We start from the raw sequence: 17,601 nt of genomic DNA, 5'->3' as shown, positions 1-17,601 counted from the left end.
TTTGCCTTTTTTCCATAAAAAAAACAGTTTGAGTGTCTCGCTGACTGTTCAGACACAAATATATCTGTTTAAAAGATTCTGGTGTAGGCCAGAGAACTAGTACTGTGGTTTTCCTCTTCCACGGTTCAAATCTGGGTGTAATCCACCTTTTTGCATAAAAAAAAAACAGTTTGAGTGTCTCGCTGACTGTTCAGACACAAATATATCTGTTTAAAAGATTCTGGTGTAGGCCAGAGAACTAGAACTGTGGTTTTCCTCTTCCACGGTTCAAATATGGGTGTAATACACCTTTTTGCCTTTTTTACATAAAAAAAACAGTTTCAGTGTCTCGCTGACTGTTCAGACACAAATATATCTGTTTAAAAGATTCTGATGTAGGCCAGAGAACGAGAACTGTGGTTTTCCTCTTCCACGGTTTAAATCTGGGTGTAATCCACCTTTTTGCTTTTTTTACATAAAAAAAAACAGTTTCAGTGTCTCGCTGACTGTTCAGACACAAATATATCTATTTAAAAGATTCTGGTGTAGGCCAGAGAACTAGAACTGTGGTTTTCCTCTTCCACGGTTCAAATCTGGGGGTAATCCATTTTTTTGCATAAAAAAAACAGTTTGAGTGTCTCGCTGACTGTTCAGACACAAATATATCTGTTTAAAAGATTCTGGTGTAGGCCAGAGAACAAGAACTGTAGTTTTCCTCTTCCACGGTTCAAATCTGGGTATAATCCACCTTTTTGCCTTTTTTACATAAAAAAACATTTTGAGTGTCTCGCTGACTGTTCAGACACAAATATATCTGTTTAAAAGATTCTGGTGTAGGCCAGAGAACTAGAACTGTGGTTTTCCTCTTCCACGGTTCAAATCTGGGTGTAATCCACTTTTTTGCATAAAAAAAACAGTTTGAGTGTCTCGCTGACTGTTCAGACACAAATATATCTGTTTAAAAGATTCTGGTGTAGGCCAGAGAACAAGAACTGTAGTTTTCCTCTTCCACGGTTCAAATCTGGGTATAATCCACCTTTTTGCCTTTTTTACATAAAAAAACATTTTGAGTGTCTCGCTGACTGTTCAGACACAAATATATCTGTTTAAAAGATTCTGGTGTAGGCCAGAGAACTAGAACTGTGATTTGCCTCTGCCAAGGTTCAAATCTGGGTGTAATCCAGTTTTTTGCCTTTTTTACATGAAAAAAAAACTGTTTCAGTGTCTCGCTGACTGTTCAGACACAAATATATCTGTTTAAAAGATTCTGATGTAGGCCAGAGAAATAGAACTGTGGTTTTCCTCTTCCACGGTTCAAATATGGGTGTAATCCACCTTTTTGCCTTTTTTACATAAAAAAAAAAGTTTGAGTGTCTCGCTGACTGTTCAGACACAAATATATCTGTTTAAAAGATTCTGGTGTAGGCCAGAGAACTAGAACTGTGGTTTTCCTCTTCCACGGTTCAAATCTGGGTGTAATCTACCTTTTTGCCTTTTTTACATAAAAAAAAACAGTTTGAGTGTCTCGCTGACAGTTGTAATGCAGCGACTTGCTGGCATTACGGTAATGGTCTAGGATGTGTTTTACCTGTCCATATACCTTTCCCCCTCAGGTGACTGGTCACATGACTGTGACATCACACAGGTCCTGTATGCACAGTAAAGGTCTGTACACATGACTGGGACAGCACACAGGACCTATACACACAGCTGACTGATCACATGACTGTGACATCAGCAAGGTCCTCTCAGGATGTGTGTGTGTGTGCACAGGATATATAAACCCTGGTAATTTGAGACAGGTGTGTTCGGTGTGAGGCGTGAGGCCTGTGCTCCGTGTGTGTGGGACACCGTTTGTGAGAGGCCTAGTGAGGCCGAGAGTGAAGCCTGGCAGCCTGAAAGGCCGAGCCTGGATCCTGTGCGTGGATGTCAGGGGCCTTTGAGGGAGAGCCGGCTTGGTGAAGAACCCTGAAAGGCGCAGGCTGGATGTCAAGTGTGGAAGACATACCAGTAGCCTACGAGGGGACGATGGCTAGAGACCCCCACCTGGGAAAGCCGCAAAGCCACAGTGGTGGCGGAATAAACGGACTGTAGCAGCCAAAGCCCGCTAAAGGTAAAAACGCTGCGTTATATGGACAATTATGTTGTTGCCTAGCCGAGGGCTATAACGGGAGCCAAGTGGACGTATCTGTCGCTGGAAAGGCTCCCGAATTGTGATGTGTGTAATATGCCGGTCTGCCACTTGAGAAGCTCCCGGAGGTGATAGGTGTAAACATGCCGGGCGTATACTAAGATCGACTGTGTGATAAGCGGTTTATGACGAAATAATAAACTGCATTGTGAATTATCGGAAGGACATTGCTTATGTGCCTTAATTGACCCGGTGCAGCGAGTATCCCCCATTATGATGACTAGCGCTGCCTTACATATGGTTCGAGAATGCGGGCAGCGGCAGCCCGGTTGCTAGTGGCAACGACAACCCGGTTGCTAGGGGCAACGACACAGGACGACGAGTGTACATAAAGCATCTTGCTGCAACTCGGCGGGGTTGCGAAGATTGTCGTCACACTCAAATCCGGTTGTTTGCTGCAACTCGGCGGGGTTGCGAAGATTGGCGTCGCACTCAAACCTGGTTTGCTGTGGCTCGACGGGGCTCACGAAATTAAAAGCATCTGGCTGCAACTCGGCGGGGTTGCGAAGATTATCGTCGCACTCAAACCTGGTTTGCGGTGGCTCGGCGGGGCCACAAATATTTTGTCTGGGAGAGCGGTGAAGTTCTAGTGTGAACAGCATACCGCGATGGCTGTGATCAAAGCAGCAGATCTGTCTGGAGCTATTGAGCGGTTGAAGGGCCGGTTGGGACCGGAGCAGGTATTTGGGAAACTTTTACTGGACATGGTGCAGGAACCGCAGGAGCTGTGGGCATCATATGGAATGGCAGCAGTGGACCATTCTATGGACTCTCCGGGGGCGCCAGTGTTGTCCCAGAGTGCCCAGGGAGGTGGTAAGAGATGTTGTGAACTGAGTCCTAAGACTACTGCTGATTTTTTGTGTAAAAATTACCCTGCCGGTGTGGTTGTTAAAAAGGGGGCGGAGTCTAAAAAAGGGGCGGATTTTCACAAGAGTGTGAACTGCAGAAAACTGGAAATTGTTACTGGTTGTGGGTTGGTACCTCTTAAAAATGACAATGTGACCGTTGATAACGGGGTAACTCCAGTAGAAGGGGGTGACGTCAAAGTGGGAGATGACCTGTTAGTCCACCACACGATGGGGAGTGACACAGAACCCGTAGCTGACTGTGACACTATGAAAGTAAAAAGTGAGTTCGGTCAGGAGGGGCTAGACGAGGGGAGAGAGTCCCCCTCTCGTCGTCGACGGCGCAAGGGCCACAAAAAGGTTGCTCCGGTAGTACTCCCTGAAAATGAAAATAAAGCGAATATAGTACTGTGTGCCTATGCTTCAAGTGTGGATCCTCCTTTAGATGTAGAAGAGGAGATGACGTTGCCAGTAGCAACCTCCGGTACGGTACTGAGACTGATGGATCAGGATCCGACAGCCCTGAAAGGGGAGGCGGCCAGTCATGACCAAGAGCTGGAGCCTATCTGGCCGCAGTGTCAGATTGACGTGCAGCAGTTATGTGAAAACTTGGGGAACGTGTCCTCAGACCAGCTGAACCTGGAGTCTGAGCAGCAGAAAATATACCAGGTTATGAGGAACTGGCAGCGAGACATGGAGGGAAGCAACGCGGAAATTAACCATTGGAAGGAAATGTTCTACGGGATTAAGGAGGACCTCCGTAAAATCAAGGAGGAGGTTTTTCAATTACAGATTGACAAAGCGGTGTATGAAGATGAGTTATGCGAGGGGAAAGATCGCTTCTCCCTGGTACAGTTAGAGCTGTCTGCCCTCAAAGAGGCGCTGCAGCATGAAGTTGCTGGGCGTGAACAAAACCTAGAACGATTGCGCGAACAGTTCAACCAGGAGCTGTGTGACTCCAAGAAGGAGTGTGATGGAAAGTTCAGTATGGAACTGCAACAACTTAAGAGAGATTATGAGGATCTCCTCAAGGTAAAAGAAAAACTAGAGGAGGATAAGGCGGGTGCAGAGCAAGTGCGCCAAGTGGGTGAGACCACTCTGCAAGAGACCCGTGAAGAGAATGATGATCTCCGTGGAAAGACCCTAGGTCTGGAAGCTCAAGTGAAGGAGCTACAGATGTCCTGTGAAACTCTCCAGAGGGCGGAGACGTGCCTTAAAGAAACAGTCAGCAAGATGGAAGCTGAGCGGAAAAAAGATGGAGGAGTCCATCGGAGAAGCTACAGACCAGGGCCAGGAGTTGGCCGCTGGTGAGGGGAGGTATGAAGCAGATACCTCCTCGAGTGATGCGAGCTTGGATGATTCGGTGGAAGTAAGAGCCGAGATCAGGGAGCTCAAGGAATTGCTTCAGGCCCATTTGAAGCAAGAGAGGTCTGAGAGAACTCTACTGTTAAAAGAGCAGTTGAAGCAGGAAGAGCTTCAGAGACGGGCCGCTGAGAGGCGAGTGACGGAACTAGAGGAAGAGGTTTCCGGGCTCAAAAGTCGCCTGACAAAGTATCACTCGGTGAACGAGGCCTCCTTGGAGAAGGAAAAGGGCAAACACGCTGCACTCACTCCCTTATACCATGAGAAGGTGGACCTGAGGAGAGCTAAGAGCATGGTAACAGAAGACAAATATGAAGTGGAAGTGGTCAAGATGAAAATTTGTGAATTTGTAGCTGTGAGTCAGCTCAGGGTAAGCATACAGGGGGAAGAAGCTGAAAGTCAGTTGTCCCTGAACCCTGAGCTGGTTGATCGTCTGGAAACTACTGGTGAGACCGAAACGTCTTGGTACAAATGCCTCGTATATGTACCCGAGGATTTGAGGGAAGAATGCACCCGTGAGTCCGTGCATGAAGAGTTTAAGAAGGCTGTGGGAGCCTGTAAGGTGTACTTGACCTCCGAAGCTAAACAGCTGGTGGTTCTGTCCATGACCGAAGTCACAGTGAAGAGGGTGGCGATCCTAAGTGATATGCATTGGCGATGTATTCGCACGAAGCGGTTTCTCCGGTTGAAGACGGAACAAGCCGTTAGACAACTGGAGCTGATGAGGAAAGCTCACAGTATGCGTGAAGAGGTCATCCGGGTGCCTCATGTTTTGGTGAGAAAGCTCATTGGGAGAAGCGGTCGAGCCATGCAGATGATGGTCAAGAAGTCTGGTGTGGTGAAAGTAAGCAGTCCACATGATCATCAGGACTGGATACCAGACGAAGACGGCATGGTGTCCTTCTACGCTGTAGGAACAGAAGAAAGCCTAGAATATATACGCATGCTGATTGAGTACCGAGTGACCTACCTGCAGGAGGTAGAACAATTGAATCTCGCTAGACTGCGAGTAGATAGACAGCATCATCTGAGCAGCAGAAGATGGAAGCCGTCTAGAAATAGTGAGACCCGACAGAGAAAGGGCCCCCTAAATAACAGAACAGCTACAGCTGGAGTTAGGGACCTTTCAAGATGTCCTGAGAGTAGTGGGCGTGGGTTTAGAGGTAGTGAGACCTCCAGTAACTCAGGTTTGAGCAGCCCATACAAACGACCCCATAGAGGACGGGATAGTACGGAGTCGAACCGGACCTTAGATACCAGGGCATGTAAGTCACACCACTGTATGACTGACCGCTGGGATCAGGGGGAGGTCTGACAAGATTATGACTGACCGCTGGGAGCGGGGGAGACCTGACAAGGTTACAACTGACCGCTGGGAGCGGGGGAGCTCTGACAAGGTTACGACCCGGAAAGGTGACCCGACGAAGTCAGTGACAGTGACAAATGGTAGGTCCCTAAGGAATGGGCTAATGTCATTGACTAATATTCCAGGGGCTGAACAGCGCAATTGGCAAGCACATGGTCTCGGTATGAGCTGAGGGATATGAGGTGATTGTGTATATTATGTGTTCAACCCCACAAGTTTGAACAGAGGGGGGGGTATGTAATGCAGTGACTTGCTGGCATTACGGTAATGGTCTAGGATGTGTTTTACCTGTCCATATACCTTTCCCCCTCAGGTGACTGGTCACATGACTGTGACATCACACAGGTCCTGTATGCACAGCAAAGGTCTGTAGACATGACTGGGACAGCACACAGGACCTATACACACAGCTGACTGATCACATGACTGTGACATCCGCAAGGTCCTGTCAGGATGTGTGTGTGTGTGTGCACAGGATATATAAACCCTGGTAATTTGAGACAGGTGTGTTCGGTGTGAGGCGTGAGGCCTGTGCTCCGTGTGTGTGGGACACCGTTTGTGAGAGGCCTAGTGAGGCCGAGAGTGAAGCCTGGCAGCCTGAAAGGCCGAGCCTGGATCCTGTGCGTGGATGTCAGGGACCTTTGAGGGAGAGCCGGCTTGGTGAAGAACCCTGAAAGGCGCAGGCTGGATGTCAAGTGTGGAAGACATACCAGTAGCCTACGAGGGGACGATGGCTAGAGACCCCCACCTGGGAAAGTGGTGGCGGAATAAACGGACTGTAGCAGCCAAAACCCGCTAAAGGTAAAAACGCTGCGTTATATGGACATTTATGTTGTTGCCTAGCCGAGAGCTATAACGGGAGCTAAGTGGACGTATCTGTCGCTGGAAAGGCTCCCGAATTGTGATGTGTGTAATATGCCGGTCTGCCACTTGAGAAGCTCCCGGAGGAGATAGGTGTAAACATGCCGGGCGTATACTAAGATCGACTGTGTGATAAGCGGTTTATGACGAAATAATAAACTGCATTGTGAATTATCGGAAGGACATTGCTTATGTGCCTTAATTGACCCGGTGCAGCGAGTATCCCCCATTATGATGACTAGCGCTGCCTTACACAGTTCAGACACAAATATATCTGTTTAAAAGATTCTGGTGTAGGCCATAGAACTAGAACTGTGGTTTTCCTCTTCCACGGTTCAAATCTGGGTGTAATCCACCTTTTTGCATTTTTTACATAAAATAAAACAGTTTGAGTGTCTCGCTGACTGTTCAAACACAAAAATATCTGTTTAAAAGATTCTGATGTAGGCCAGAGAACTAGAACTGTGGTTTTCCTCTTCCACGGTTCAAATCTGGGTGTAATCCACCTTTTTGCCTTTTTTACATTAAAAAAAAAACAGTTTCAGTGTCTCGCTGACTGTTCAGACACAAATATATCTGTTTAAAAGATTCTGGTGTAGGCAAGAGAACTAGAACTGTGGTTTTCCTTTTCCACGGTTCAAATCTGGGTGTAATCCACCTTTTTGCATGAAAAAAACAGTTTGAGTGTCTTGCTGACTGTTCAGACACAAATATATCTGTTTAAAAGATTCTGGTGTAGGCCAGAGAACTAGAACTCTGGTTTTCCTCTTCCACGGTTCAAATCTGGCTGTAATCCACCTTTTTGCATAAAAAAAACAGTTTGAGTGTCTCGCTGACTGTTCAGACACAAATATATTTGTTTAAAAGATTCTGGTGAAGGCCAGAGAACTAGAACTGTGGTTTTCCTCTTCCACTGTTCAAATCTGGGTGTAATCCACCTTTTTGCCTTTTTTACATAAAAAAAAACCCAGTTTCAGTGTCTCGCTGACTGTTCAGACACAAATATATCTGTTTAAAAGATTCTGGTGTAGGCCAGAGAGCTAGAACTGTAGTTTTCCTCTTCCACGGTTCAAATCAGGGTGTAATCCACCTCTTTGCATTTTTTACATAAAATAAAACAGTTTGAGTGTCTTGCTGACTGTTCAGACACAAAAATATCTGTTTCAAAGATTCTGGTGTAGGCCAGAGAACTTGAACTGTAGTTTTCCTCTTCCACGGTTCAAATCTGGGTGTAATCCACCTTTTTGCCTTTTTTACATAAAAAAAAACAGTTTCAGTGTCTCGCTGACTGTTCAGACACAAATATATCTGTTTAAAAGATTCTGGTGTAGGCCAGAGAACTAGAACTGTGGTTTTCCCCTTCCACAGTTCAAATCTGGGTGTAATCCACCTTTTTGCATATAAAAAAACAGTTTCAGTGTCTCGCTGACTGTTCAGACACAAATATATCTGTTTAAAAGATTCTGGTGTAGGCCACATAACTCGAATTGTGGTTTTCCTTTTCCACGGTTCAAATCTGTGTGTAATCCACCTTTTTGCAGTTTGAGTGTCTCGCTGACTGTTCAGACACAAATATATCTGTTTAAAAGATTCTGGTGTAGGTCAGAGAACTAGAACTGTGGTTTTCCTCTTCCACGGTTCAAATATGGGTGTAATCCAGTTTTTTGCCTTTTTTACATAAAAAAAAACAGTTTCAGTGTCTCGCTGACTGTTCAGACGCAAATATATCTGTTTAAAGATTCTGGTGTAGGCCAGAGAACTAGAACTGTAGTTTACCTCTTCCACGGTTCAAATCTGGGTGTAATCCACCTTTTTGCATAAAAAAAACAGTTACAGTGTCTCGCTGACTGTTCAGACACAAATATATCTGTTTAAAAGATTCTGGTGTAGGCCAGAGAACTAGAACTGTGGTTTTCCTCTTCCACGGTTCAAATCTGGGTGTAATCCACCTCTGCATTTTTTACATAAAATAACACTGTTTGAGTGTCTCGCTGACTGTTCAGACACAAAAATATCTGTTTAAAAGATTCTGGTGTAGGCCAGAGAACTAGAACTGTAGTTTTCCTCTTCCACGGTTCAAATCTGGGTGTAATCCACCTTTTTGCCTTTTTTACATAAAAAAAAACAGTTTCAGTGTCTCGCTGACTGTTCAGACACAAATATATCTGTTTAAAAGATTCTGGTGTAGGCCAGAGAACTAGAACTGTGGTTTTCCCCTTCCACGGTTCAAATCTTGGTGTAATCCACCATTTTGCCTTTTTTGCATAAAAAAAACAGTTTGAGTGTCTCGCTGACTGTTCAGACACAAATATATCTGTTTAAAAGATTCTGGTGTAGGCCAGAGAAATAGAACAGTGGTTTTTCTCTTCCACGGTTAAAATCTGGGTGTAATCCACCTTTTTGCATTTTTTACATAAAAAAAACAGTTTGAGTGTCTCTCTGACTGTTCAGATACAAATATATCTGTTTAAAAGATTCTGGTGTAGGCCAGAGAACTAGAACTCTGGTTTTCCTCTTCCACGGTTCAAATCTGGGTGTAATCCACCTTTTTGCCTTTTTTACATAAAAAAAAACAGTTTGAGTGTCTCGCTGACTGTTCAGACACAAATATATCTGTTTAAAAGATTCTGGTGTAGGCCAGAGAACTAGCACTGTGGTTTTCCTCTTCCACGGTTAAAATCTGGGTGTAATCCACCTTTTTGCATAAAAAAAAACAGTTTCAGTGTCTCACTGACTGTTCAGACACGAATATATCTGTTTAAAAGATTCTGGTGTAGGCCAGAGAACTAGAACTGTGGTTTTCCTCTTCCACGGTTCATATATGGGTGTAATCCAGTGTTTTGCCTTTTTTACATAAAAAAAACCAGCTTCACTGTCTCGCTGACTGTTCAGACACAAATATATCTGTTTAAAAGATTCTGGTGTAGGCCAGAGAACTAGAACTGTGGTTTTCCTCTTCCACGGTTCAAATCAGGGTGTAATCCACCTTTTTGCATAAAAAAAAACAGTTTGAGTGTCTCGCTGACTGTTCAGACACAAATATATCTGTTTAAAAGATTCTGATGTAGGCCAGAGAACTAGAACTGTGGTTTTCTTCTTCCACGGTTCAAATCTGGGTGTAATCCACCTTTTTGCCTTTTTTACGTAAAAAAAACAGTTTCAGTGTCTCGCTGACTGTTCAGACACAAATATATCTGTTTAAAAGATTCTGGTGTAGGCCAGAGAACTAGAACTGTGGTTTTCCTCTTCCACGGTTCAAATCTGGGTGTAATCCAACTTTTTGCATAAAAAAAAAGCAGTCTGAGTGTCTCGCTGACTGTTCAGACACAAATATATCTGTTTAAAAGATTCTGGTGTAGGCCAGAGAACTAGAACTGTGGTTTTCCTCTTTCACGGTTCAAATCTGGGTGTAATCCTCCTTTTTGCCTTTTTTACATAAAAAAAAACAGTTTCAGGGTCTCGCTGACTGTTCAGACACAAATATATCTGTTTAAAAGATTCTGGTGTAGGCCAGAGAACTAGAACTGTGGTTTTCCTCTTCCACGGTTCAAATCTGGGTGTAATCCACCTTTTTGCCTTTTTTACATAAAAAAAACAGTTTCAGTGTCTCGCTGACTGATCAGACACAAATATATCTGTTTAAAAGATTCTGGTGTAGGCCAGATAACTCGAATTGTGGTTTTCCTTTTCCACGGTTCAAATCTGGGTGTAATTCACCTTTTTGCTTAAAAAAAACAGTTTCAGTGTCTCGCTGACTGTTCAGACACAAATATATCTGTTTAAAAGATTCTGGTGTAGGCCAGAGAACTAGAACTGTGGTTTTCCTCTTCCACGGTTCAAATCTGGGTGTAATCCACCTTTTTGCATAAAAAAAAAGCAGTCTGAGTGTCTTGCTGACTGTTCAGACACAAATATATCTGTTTAAAAGATTCTGGTGTAGGCCAGAGAACTAGAACTGTGGTTTTCCTCTTTCACGGTTCAAATCTGGGTGTAATCCTCCTTTTTGCCTTTTTTACATAAGAAAAAAACAGTTTCAGGGTCTCGCTGACTGTTCAGACACAAATATATCTGTTTAAACGATTCTGGTGAAGGCCAGAGAACTAGAACTGTGGTTTTCCTCTTCCACGGTTCAAATCTGGGTGTATTCCACCTTTTTGCCTTTTTTACATAAAAAAAAACAGATTCAGTGTCTCGCTGACTGTTCAGACGCAAATATATCTGTTTAAAGATTCTGGTGTAGGCCAGAGAACTAGAACTGTAGTTTACCTCTTCCACGGTTCAAATCTGGGTGTAATCCACCTTTTTGCATAAAAAAAACAGTTACAGTGTCTCGCTGACTGTTCAGACACAAATATATCTGTTTAAAAGATTCTGGTGTAGGCCAGAGAACTAGAACTGTGGTTTTCCTCTTCCACGGTTCAAATCTGGGTGTAATCCACCTCTGCATTTTTTACATAAAATAACACTGTTTGAGTGTCTCGCTGACTGTTCAGACACAAAAATATCTGTTTAAAAGATTCTGGTGTAGGCCAGAGAACTAGAACTGTAGTTTTCCTCTTCCACGGTTCAAATCTGGGTGTAATCCACCTTTTTGCCTTTTTTACATAAAAAAAACAGTTTCAGTGTCTCGCTGACTGTTCAGACACAAATATATCTGTTTAAAAGATTCTGGTGTAGGCCACAGAACTAGAACTGTGGTTTTCCCCTTCCACGGTTCAAATCTGGGTGTAATCCAATATTTTGCCTTTTTTGCATAAAAAAACCAGTTTGAGTGTCTCGCTGACTGTTCAGACACAAATATATCTGTTTAAAAGATTCTGGTGTAGGCCAGAGAACTAGCACTGTGGTTTTCCTCTTCCACGGATAAAATCTGGGTGTAATCCACCTTTTTGCATAAAAAAAAACAGTTTCAGTGTCTCACTGACTGTTCAGACACGAATATATCTGTTTAAAAGATTCTGGTGTAGGCCAGAGAACTAGAACTGTGGTTTTCCTCTTCCACGGTTCAAATATGGGTGTAATCCAGTGTTTTGCCTTTTTTACATAAAAAAAACAGTTTCACTGTCTCGCTGACTGTTCAGACACAAATATATCTGTTTAAAAGATTCTGGTGTAGGCCAGAGAACTAGAACTGTAGTTTTCCTCTTCCACGGTTCAAATCAGGGTGTAATCCACCTTTTTGCATAAAAAAAAACAGTTTGAGTGTCTCGCTGACTGTTCAGACACAAATATATCTGTTTAAAAGATTCTGATGTAGGCCAGAGAACTAGAACTGTGGTTTTCTTCTTCCACGGTTCAAATCTGGGTGTAATCCACCTTTTTGCCTTTGTTACATAAAAAAACAGTTTCAGTGTCTCGCTGACTGTTCAGACACAAATATATCTGTTTAAAAGATTCTGGTGTAGGCCAGAGAACTAGAACTGTGGTTTTCCTCTTCCACGGTTCAAATCTGGGTGTAATCCACCTTTTTGCATAAAAAAAAAGCAGTCTGAGTGTCTCGCTGACTGTTCAGACACAAATATATCTGTTTAAAAGATTCTGGTGTAGGCCAGAGAACTAGAACTGTGGTTTTCCTCTTTCACGGTTCAAATCTGGGTGTAATCCTCCTTTTTGCCTTTTTTACATAAAAAAAAACAGTTTCAGGGTCTCGCTGACTGTTCAGACACAAATATATCTGTTTAAAAGATTCTGGTGTAGGCCAGAGAACTAGAACTGTGGTTTTCCTCTTCCACGGTTCAAATCTGGGTGTAATCCACCTTTTTGCCTTTTTTACATAAAAAAAACAGTTTCAGTGTATCGCTGACTGTTCAGACACAAATATATTTGTTTAAAAGATTCTGGTGTAGGCCAGATAACTCGAATTGTGGTTTTCCTTTTCCACGGTTCAAATCTGGGTGTAATTCACCTTTTTGCTTAAAAAAAACAGTTTCAGTGTCTCGCTAACTGTTCAGACACAAATATATCTGTTTAAAAGATTCTGGTGTAGGCCAGAGAACTAGAACTGTGGTTTTCCTCTTCCACAGTTCAAATCAGGGTGTAATCCACCTTTTTGCAGAAAAAAAAACAGTTTGAGTGTCTCACTGACTGTTCAGACACAAATATATCAGATTAAAAGATTCTGGTGTAGGCCAGAGAACTAGAACTGTGGTTTTCTTCTTCCACGGTTCAAATCTGGGTGTAATCCACCTTTTTGCCTTTTTTACATAAAAAAAACAGTTTCAGTGTCTCGCTGACTGTTCAGACACAAATATATCTGTTTAAAAGATTCTGGTGTAGGCCAGATAACTCGAACTGTGATTTTCCTTTTCCACGATTCAAATCTGGGTGTAATTCACATTTTTGCTTAAAAAAAACAGTTTCAGTGTCTCGTTGACTGTTCAGACACAAATATATCTGTTTAAAAGATTCTGGTGTAGGCCAGAATACTAGAACTGTGGTTTTCCTCTTCCACGGTTCAAATCTGGGTGTAATCCACCTTTTTGCATAAAAAAAAAGCAGTCTGAGTGTCTCGCTGACTGTTCAGACACAAATATATCTGTTTAAAAGATTCTGGTGTAGGCCAGAGAACTAGAACTGTGGTTTTCCTCTTTCACGGTTCAAATCTGGGTGTACTCCTCCTTTTTGCCTTTTTTACATAAGAAAAAAACAGTTTCAGGGTCTCGCTGACTGTTCGGACACAAATATATCTGTTTAAAAGATTCTGGTGTAGGCCAGATAACTCGAACTGTGGTTTTCCTTTTCCACGGTTCAAATCTGTGTGTAATTCACCTTTTTGCTTAAAAAAACAGTTTCAGTGTCTCGCTGACTGTTCAGACACAAATATATCTGTTTAAAAGATTCTGGTGTAGGCCAGAGAACTAGAACTGTGGTTTTCCTCTTCCACGGTTCAAATCTGGGTGTAATCCACCTTTTTGCATAAAAAAAAAGCAGTCTGAGTGTCTCGCTGACTGTTCAGACACAAATATATCTGTTTAAAAGATTCTGGTGTAGGCCAGAGAACTAGAACTGTGGTTTTCCTCTTTCACGGTTCAAATCTGGGTGTAATCCTCCTTTTTGCCTTTTTTACATAAGAAAAAAACAGTTTCAGGGTCTCGCTGACTGTTCAGACACAAATATATCTGTTTAAAAGATTCTGGTGTAGGCCAGAGAACTATAACTGTGGTTTTCCTCTTCCACGGTTAAAATCTGGGTGTATTCCACCTTTTTGCCTTTTTTACATAAAAAAAAACAGTTTCAGTGTCTCGCTGACTATTCAGACACAAATATATCTGTTGAAAAGATTCTGGTGTAGGCCAGAGAAATAGAACTGTGGTTTTCCTCTTCCACGGTTCAAATCTGGGTATAATCCACCTTTTTGCCTTTTTTACATAAAAAAAAACAGTTTCAGTGTCTTGCTGACTGTTCAGACACAAATATATCTGTTTAAAAGATTCTGGTGTAGGCCAGAGAACTAGAACTGTGGTTTTCCTCTTTCACGGTTCAAATTTGGGTGTAATCCACCTTTTTGCTTAAAAAAAAACAGTATCAGTGTCTCGCTGACTGTTCAGACACAAATATATCTGTTTAAAAGATTCTGGTGTAGGCCAGAGAACTAGAACTGTGGTTTTCCTCTTCCACAGTTCAAATATGGGTGTAATCCAGTTTTTTGCCTTTTTTACATAAAAAAAAACAGTTTCACTGTCTCGCTGACTGTTCAGACACAAATATGTCGGTTTAAAAGATTCTGGTGTAGGCCAGAGAAATAGAACTGTGGTTTTCCTCTTCCACGGTTCAAATCTGGGTGTAATCCATCTTTTTTGCCTTTTTTGCATAAATAAACAGTTTGAGTGTCTCGCTGACTGTTCAGACACGAATATATCTGTTTAAAAGATTCTGGTGTAGGCCAGAGAACTAGAACTGTGGTTTTCTTCTTCCACGGTTCAAATCTGGGTGTAATCCACCTTTTTGCCTTTTTTACATAAAAAAAACAGTTTCAGTGTCTCGCTGACTGTTCAGACACAAATATATCTGTTTAAAAGATTCTGGTGTAGGCCAGATAACTCGAACTGTGGTTTTCCTTTTCCACGGTTCAAATCTAGGTGTAATTCACCTTTTTGCTTAAAAAAAACAGTTTCAGTGTCTCGCTGACTGTTCAGACACAAATATATGTGTTTAAAAGATTCTGGTGTAGGCCAGAGAACTAGAACTGTGGTTTTCCTCTTCCACGGTTCAAATCTGGGTGTAATCCACCTTTTTGCATAATAAAAAAGCAGTCTGAGTGTCTCGCTGACTGTTCAGACACAAATATATCTGTTTAAAAGATTCTGGTGTAGGCCAGAGAACTAGAACTGTGGTTTTCCTCTTTCACGGTTCAAATCTGGGTGTAATCCTCCTTTTTGCCTTTTTTACATAAGAAAAAAACAGTTTCAGGGTCTCGCTGACTGTTCGGACACAAATATATCTGTTTAAAAGATTCTGGTGTAGGCCAGATAACTCGAACTGTGGTTTTCCTTTTCCACGGTTCAAATCTGGGTGTAATTCACCTTTTTGCTTAAAAAAAACAGTTTCAGTGTCTCGCTGACTGTTCAGACACAAATATATCTGTTTAAAAGGTTCTGGTGTAGGCCAGAGAACTAGAACTGTGGTTTTCCTCTTCCACGGTTCAAATCTGGGTGTAATCCACCTTTTTGCATAAAAAAAAGCAGTCTGAGTGTCTCGCTGACTGTTCAGACACAAATATATCTGTTTAAAAGATTCTGGTGTAGGCCAGAGAACTAGAACTGTGGTTTTCCTCTTTCACGGTTCAAATCTGGGTGTAATCCTCCTTTTTGCCTTTTTTACATAAGAAAAAAACAGTTTCAGGGTCTCGCTGACTATTCAGACACAAATATATCTGTTGAAAAGATTCTGGTGTAGGCCAGAGAAATAGAACTGTGGTTTTCCTCTTCCACGGTTCAAATCTGGGTATAATCCACCTTTTTGCCTTTTTTACATAAAAAAAAACAGTTTCAGTGTCTTGCTGACTGTTCAGACACAAATATATCTGTTTAAAACATTCTGGTGTAGGCCAGAGAACTAGAACTGTGGTTTTCCTCTTTCACGGTTCAAATTTGGGTGTAATCCACCTTTTTGCTTAAAAAAAACAGTTTCAGTGTCTCGCTGACTGTTCAGACACGAATATATCTGTTTAAAAGATTCTGGTTTAGGCCAGAGAACTAGAACTGTGGTTTTCCTCTTCCACAGTTCAAATATGGGTGTAATCCAGTTTTTTGCCTTTTTTACATAAAAAAAAACAGTTTCACTGTCTCGCTGACTGTTCAGACACAAATATATCGGTTTAAAAGATTCTGGTGTAGGCCAGAGAACTAGAACTGTGGTTTTCCTCTTCCACGGTTCAAATATGGGTGTAATCCAGTGTTTTGCCTTTTTTACATAAAAAAAAACAGTTTCACTGTCTCGCTGACTGTTCAGACACAAATATATCTGTTTAAAAGATTCTGGTGTAGGCCAGAGAACTAGAACTGTGGTTTTCCTCTTCCACGGTTCAAATCAGGGTGTAATCCACCTTTTTGCATAAAAAAAAACAGTTTGAGTGTCTCGCTGACTGTTCAGACACAAATATATCTGTTTAAAAGATTCTGATGTAGGCCAGAGAACTAGAACTGTGGTTTTCTTCTTCCACGGTTCAAATCTGGGTGTAATCCACCTTTTTGCCTTTGTTACATAAAAAAACAGTTTCAGTGTCTCTCTGACTGTTCAGACACAAATATATCTGTTTAAAAGATTCTGGTGTAGGCCAGAGAACTAGAACTGTGGTTTTCCTCTTCCACGGTTCAAATCTGGGTGTAATCCACCTTTTTGCATAAAAAAAAAGCAGTCTGAGTGTCTCGCTGACTGTTCAGACACAAATATATCTGTTTAAAAGATTCTGGTGTAGGCCAGAGAACTAGAACTGTGGTTTTCCTCTTTCACGGTTCAAATCTGGGTGTAATCCTCCTTTTTGCCTTTTTTACATAAAAAAAAACAGTTTCAGGGTCTCGCTGACTGTTCAGACACAAATATATCTGTTTAAAAGATTCTGGTGTAGGCCAGAGAACTAGAACTGTGGTTTTCCTCTTCCACGGTTCAAATCTGGGTGTAATCCACCTTTTTGCCTTTTTTACATAAAAAAAACAGTTTCAGTGTCTCGCTGACTGTTCAGACACAAATATATTTGTTTAAAAGATTCTGGTGTAGGCCAGATAACTCGAATTGTGGTTTTCCTTTTCCACGGTTCAAATCTGGGTGTAATTCACCTTTTTGCTTAAAAAAAACAGTTTCAGTGTCTCGCTGACTGTTCAGACACAAATATATCTGTTTAAAAGATTCTGGTGTAGGCCAGAGAACTAGAACTGTGGTTTTCCTCTTCCACAGTTCAAATCAGGGTGTAATCCACCTTTTTGCATAAAAAAAAACAGTTTGAGTGTCTCACTGACTGTTCAGACACAAATATATCAGATTAAAAGATTCTGGTGTAGGCCAGAGAACTAGAACTGTGGTTTTCTTCTTCCACGGTTCAAATCTGGGTGTAATCCACCTTTTTGCCTTTTTTACATAAAAAAAACAGTTTCAGTGTCTCGCTGACTGTTCAGACACAAATATATCTGTTTAAAAGATTCTGGTGTAGGCCAGATAACTCGAACTGTGATTTTCCTTTTCCACGATTCAAATCTGGGTGTAATTCACATTTTTGCTTAAAAAAAACAGTTTCAGTGTCTCGTTGACTGTTCAGACACAAATATATCTGTTTAAAAGATTCTGGTGTAGGCCAGAATACTAGAACTGTGGTTTTCCTCTTCCACGGTTCAAATCTGGGTGTAATCCACCTTTTTGCATAAAAAAAAAGCAGTCTGAGTGTCTCGCTGACTGTTCAGACACAAATATATCTGTTTAAAAGATTCTGGTGTAGGCCAGAGAACTAGAACTGTGGTTTTCCTCTTTCACGGTTCAAATCTGGGTGTACTCCTCCTTTTTGCCTT

Source organism: Phyllobates terribilis, unplaced genomic scaffold (assembly GCF_046119375.1).
Source record: "Phyllobates terribilis strain yellow unplaced genomic scaffold, ASM4611937v1 Scaffold_2__4_contigs__length_985480577, whole genome shotgun sequence".
Classification (NCBI taxonomy): domain Eukaryota; kingdom Metazoa; phylum Chordata; class Amphibia; order Anura; family Dendrobatidae; genus Phyllobates; species Phyllobates terribilis.
This window is presented reverse-complemented; position numbering follows the sequence as displayed.